This window comes from Eublepharis macularius, chromosome 7 (genome assembly GCF_028583425.1).
Source record: "Eublepharis macularius isolate TG4126 chromosome 7, MPM_Emac_v1.0, whole genome shotgun sequence".
NCBI classification, from domain to species: Eukaryota; Metazoa; Chordata; class Lepidosauria; order Squamata; family Eublepharidae; genus Eublepharis; species Eublepharis macularius.
Genome location: NC_072796.1, coordinates 80,343,044 through 80,349,004, shown reverse-complemented (window position 1 = coordinate 80,349,004; position 5,961 = coordinate 80,343,044). Strand labels below are relative to the sequence as shown.

The window sequence follows — 5,961 nt, the reverse complement described above, 5'->3', positions numbered from 1 at the left end:
AAGTTTTAAGGGGAAAAAAGACAATTAATAAAAGATTAACCCCTCCCCCCCTTTAAAACTGCATGGGAATCCTAGGTTCAATGTGCTTGGGTTCTTTGGTGGGAACATAAGCTACATCTTCTGGTTGGGTGACATGACTCATGACTGTGAGGCATGTATCTGCTGAATCACTTTCTTTTTTTCATTGCCTCTCCCCTCCCCCTTGATGCCCTGGAAGGGGCGGGGGGAGCAACAACAGTGTAGGGAAATGGAATCTCTAGCAATAGTGCAGGTACAGATATTGTAGCTGTGACAGAAAAACAGCTGGAACTAGACTAGTCAGCTTTTGTCCAAAAATTGGAACATATTTAATTCAGGCTAGTTACCCCTCTAAGGTTAATGAACAAGCTTGGTTTGTTTTTTTATTATCATCTAAATGAACATCCTTATCCCATATATGTCAGGTCCTGTATGGGATAGAGGTGTTTGCTTCTTGGCCTTTTGGCTAAGATCAAGTGTATTATCTGAGTGGATCTCTTTATCCCATATATCTCAGGTCTTTGCTCTGGAACACAGAAACAAGCTTATCAGAAACTTTTAAGGCTTGTGACATATTAAGGTTTGTTTAAGCTGACAATACTAAAGGAAGATTATAGTGTTGTTTCCAAAATCATTGTCATCCCAAATGCAGGCAGTGAAACTTCAGGTTGATAGGATTAACAAGGACTGAAGAGAAAGAGGTTTCTCAGTGTTTGAATTGTAGTAGGGTAACCCAGAGTCTGTCCCCATCACTTACATATTGGCTTCCTCAATATATTGCAAGGGCTCCACTGGCCTACCCTCTGTACTTCTTTCACCTCAGGACTGGAGCCTGCTGTGGTGGCCCAAGAAATTTGGGAGGATTGCAATGTTGGAAAGGGTATGGACAGCACATGTCTCTCTCTAGTGCCTGGCTGGGTGGGTCACCATGGGGAGCACAGGCAGAGCAGCTCCAGAACTTCATGAGGATGTCTTCAATAGTGGCAAATGATAGTGCCACTCCTTGCATCACTCTGAGGTGATGAGGAGCAGGGAAGGCACTAAAGAAGCCCCATGGGTCAGCTTTGAAAACGTAGAAGAAGCAGATCTGAAAGAAAGAAAGAAAGAAAGAAAGAAAGAAAGAAAGAAAGAAAGAAAGAAAGAAAGAAAGAAAGAAAGAAAGAAAGAAAGAAAGAAAGAAAGAAAGAAAGAAAGAAAGAAAGAAAGAAAAGATTTCTGAATGAGGGGAGTTGAGCTTCTTGGATTGCCTCTTATTTTTTTCTTCCTTGATCATTTTTTTGAATTAAAGATTATTTGACCAACAATGAACGTGTATGTTCCTTGCTGAAGAACATGCTGATCAGTCAAGCATATTATTTTCTATTCTTTGTTGTTTCCTGCAAGATTACATAGAGCCAGCTTGGTGTACTGGGCCGATTCCAGATGACTAACCTGAAGGCGCTGCATGCCGCCATGTTCTGGATCGCGACGGGGAAAACGCGATATTTCGCGTTTTCCCCATCGCGATCTGGAACATGGCGGCATGCAGCGCCTTCAGGTTAGTCATCTGGAATCGGCCCTGGTTAAGAGTGCAGGACTCTAATCTGGAGAACCGGGTTTGATTCCTCACTCCTCCACTTGAAGCCAGCTGGGTGACCTTGGGTCAGTCACAGCTTCTAGCTCTCTCAGTCCCACTCACCATACAGGGTGTTTTGTTGTGGGGATAATAATAACATACTTTATAAACTGCTCTGAGTGGGTATTAAGTCATCCTGAAGGGTGGTATATAAATTGAATGTTGTTGTTGTTGTTATTGTTGTTGTTATAGATTATTATAATATGTAACTTTAAAGACCATTTGTGTATATTAAACCAACATATAAACTAGTGCCAGAAATAAGGAAAATTATTGGTTTCATTTTCTTTTACAATAAATTGTTTTGATTCAGCCATGTATCTGTTTGTCTTTGTGTGTCCTTTTCATAAGGAAAGGATTTGTGGGGAGGGCTGCAAACTGGGGAGTCTGAGGATGTGATATCATGCCAGGGTCTGACAAATTAAACTGCCTGAAAGGTTCTGGTTTAATTCCATAGCACATCACATGACACCATTGAGAAACCAATTACTGTTCTTCGCCATAGGAAGCTTCACAAGATTTTCTCCTCTGTCACCCTCATTTTGTTTGACATGAAAAGGGTCACTTTTGGTGCCATGAGAAAAACGTGAACTCTTATATATTTTTTTATGTATTGTACTGGTGAGTCTGAAAGTAGAATTCCAGGTGTGCCATTCTGACATGACACCAGCACAAACACACCAGATCTACTTGGTTAACCCTGAATTGCATGATATGCTTCTGGACACCAGGCCTGTGCATTTGCATGAACTGGAAGCCTGCTTCCTGTCTGTATCGGGAGGACACAGCCCATGTGATGTTCCTCCTGATACACCATCACACACCACGTGATGTTCCTGAACTGGACAATGTGTGTATGTTCCATAAGCATACAGCCTCTGTACATGCAAGCCACAATTTTTTATTTTATTTTATCGTATTTGTATTCTGCCCTCCCCACGAGCAGGCTCAGGGCAGATAACAGCACTAAGAACATTTAAAACATTCCATATAAAATATTTAAAAGCATCATACAAAAATATAAAAATAGCAGCGCTCCTTTTCCTGATGGCGGCAATACAGTTAATAACAAATAATGCAACAGTACAATTGAACGTAGCAGCAGCTTAAGAATATGGTGATTGTGCACATTAGGTTCATTACATGGATTGTGCTTGATGGACTCCCATTTTGCATGTATATAATGCTTGCAGAGGCCTGGAGTCTGACAAATATGGATTTATGAAAATTAGCTAACACAATTTCCTAAGCTTGATACTGAAAAGGGGATATGCTGGGCTTGGCGCTAGGAAAAATGTTTGTGCTAAGATAATTTTACTGATGAAAATTATGTTATGGGTCTGGGATTAGTCTATGAAATTTTATGACAGCCATGGAAGAGGAAGAATTGGCACTCATGTAAACTGTAGTACTGATTAGGAAGAGCCAGAACACCTACAGCTTTCCTGCACAAATTTCTGATTTTGTTTATTGTTCAATGGTTAGTGTTGTTTGAATGCTGTGCATGTTTGTTGGGAAAAAATCATTAAAAAAGAAATTTTATGACAGCTCCACTGATCATATTTTAAGATCCAAACTATTGGACCAAAGTGGACTGATAGTCTTCACAGGCAAGATACTGCAAGTATTTATATTGTGGATGAAATTAAGTATTGTTACTGAAATAACTGGGCCAGCTATCTTTAAAATATTTTTCAATATATAGAGCAGCACTGTGTAGGATCTACTAAACAGCAATGATGTAGGACTTGGATATATGTTGGGTTTCTTTGTCTGGATATGAAATGTAGAACTTAAGCTATTGACTCCAGGTTTTCCTTCAAGGAGTATATGGGTGGCCATTTTTCAATGGATGGTGTGCATTTTTAAACTGGTTTGAAAGGTCAGGGCAACCAGGGTTCTTTTTGGGTTTGCTGATTCTCAGTTTAAGAGGAACTCATATATTGGGTGCTCCTGGGAAATCACACGAAAGAGCATAATCAACCAGGACTGGATGGATGTGCCAGCTATAAGAAGGGATGTTTCCTTGGGGACCGCATGAGTGGCCTGAATGTTTTGCGTATTCATGATGAGTCCTTATCTGAGCTACCACTATTTCACAAATTTCCAGGGACAAGTGCCAACCTGTGCAAACCCCACTGAAGCGGAGGCAGCCTCGTATGATCATAGGATCAACTGTGTAGGGGTTGCTGGCTGGATGAACTGACCCTTCATCAGTGTTATGCTGATGTATGTAGGATGGACAACTTTAATTCTTCAACTAGAAAAATATTTGAGAGAATCAAATGAATGGGGCAAGAGGTGGGCAAGCTCACTATCCCATACAGGTCTATATGCTTAAAATACATTTAAAAAATTCTCAAGACATTTTTGTTGTGTGCCACCAGTTACTGTTTAACATTCTGCCTTCATGTACTGTCAGCCTTGTTAAATTGCTTGCAACTGCAAAGCAGTCAAGCAGTACACAAATTAAGCCACAAAGTAATCGGATTTCAATCACTGAATATGCACAGTTCAATTAAGTTATTTATTGAAATGTTTGCCTAGCTGCTGAATTCCTTGCATATTTATTGCCATTCTAAATAAACTTTTTCTTTCTCCTATTAAAATATCCTGATGTGAAAATAAAATGTAACATTTGTTTCATAATTCAGGTTATGCTATTCCTCCAGGTATTTAAAAAGGAACAAAAAGTCAATTACCTTGAAGTTTGCCAAGGGTGTGATTAAGCACACATAATCAAAAAGAATAAATTGTGTTATTTTTCCTCTAGGAAGCTTTATTAAAAAACTGTATTTTGGCCAATCTTTCATTCTACCATTTCTTTTAAAGCTGCTCCCTCATGTGTTAAAATAAAAGGCACTGATCAGTACCAACCAATTCAATCTACCAGAGGAGTCAAAACACCCAGCAATATTGCTTTGCAGGCTGAGAATCCTATTACTAGATTATATTGTCCAAATTCCATTGAAAATACAGAAAGATTACTTTGGGGCAAGAGAACGACACAGGCTTTACTCCACCTACCATGTTAGCCGCTTTGCTAAATGGTGCTGGGGCTGTGTGCAAAATGATAAATGAGTGCAATGAACTTGTGGTATTTTGAGCATTAATGCATCAAGCATATGACCTGAAATTCTTCTGAAATCTACCAGCTGCCACTGTAGTAGTAGATTGTAATGGATTTTTAAAATGCCAAGACCTAATTTTTGCTTCCTTTTAGCATTTTTTAACCATAGCTTATGTAAGAAAATTAGGGGCATATCCAGTCTGTGCCTTCATCAGCACTAATAGCTCTAGTTTCTCCTCCCCTTTTTGTTGTGAGCTTCATGGTAGGTTCAGATGGGCTGATTTTCATGAGATTTATGTCTGGAAATATAATGGCCTGAAAAATCTACACTTCTGTATATGACACATTCTGATCAGTGGTACAATATGAAGTTTCTTCAGCTGCTGTCAACTGTAGACTTTCCTTGTATGAACTATGGGCCTGTGTAGAATTACATTCCTGCAAACTGGCAGCCTGCCAGCTGTACTTATCAGCAGTGAGGTTCTCATGATGCACATGATACCTGTGATTGTTGTATTGTATAAATTTGGCAACGCATGGATTTTTCATGGACATATCACCTCCATAGAGACAAACAAAAGTCCAATTGTGTCCAATTCACACAATATGGCAATTCTGTGTATTAAGTGCATCATGGGGACTGCCTGTTCCCCACAAATGCCACCAGTAGGCTCCCAGTTCACAAGAATGTTATGTTAACAAAGGACATCTATCAGGCCAGAATCCTAAGCATAGTTACTAGTAGAGGTGTCATCCCCCTGCTGGAGGCAGGAGATCCTCTGTCTCCAGCACCTGTTCCCTGCCTACACTTCCCTGCCAGCAGAGAGAAAAGCACTGGGGGGGGGGGGAGAGAAGGTTGCAGCATGGAGCGTGCACACACTTCCTCATCACAGCAGAAAATGAGATCATTTTCTGGCACAATAGGGACACTATAGGTCACACCAGGGAGGCAATTTGTTAAAAAGCAGTAAGTATCCCACTGTCTCCCCCCTCCCACCCTGGTTTGCCCCCTGGGGAAGCTGGTGACCCTAGTTACGAGGCACTAAGTCCTATTAAACACTTTCTGCTTAAACTCGCTGAAGATCATGCTGCATAAGCTTACTCTCTCTTTGTTTGGTTCAATGCCTCCTGTTGGAGGTTGCTTCTTTTTGGGAGGTGCATTTTGACTTCTCAATGGCAGCTCCCTCCCTTTGAAATGAACTGCCACAGGGGATGTGGAAGGTGCCTTCCATGGTAAAGTTTCAAAAGCAACATAAGG

At 40.5% G+C, this 5,961-nt stretch overlaps 1 non-coding gene across 1 annotated transcript; it reads left to right on the top strand.

The window, feature by feature from the left end:
• Positions 1-464: 464 nt before the first annotated feature.
• Positions 465-653, top strand: LOC129334131 (U2 spliceosomal RNA). Its single transcript, XR_008597476.1, has one exon. It is a non-coding gene; the product is annotated as a U2 spliceosomal RNA (small nuclear RNA).
• The last annotated feature ends 5,308 nt before the right edge of the window (positions 654-5,961 follow it).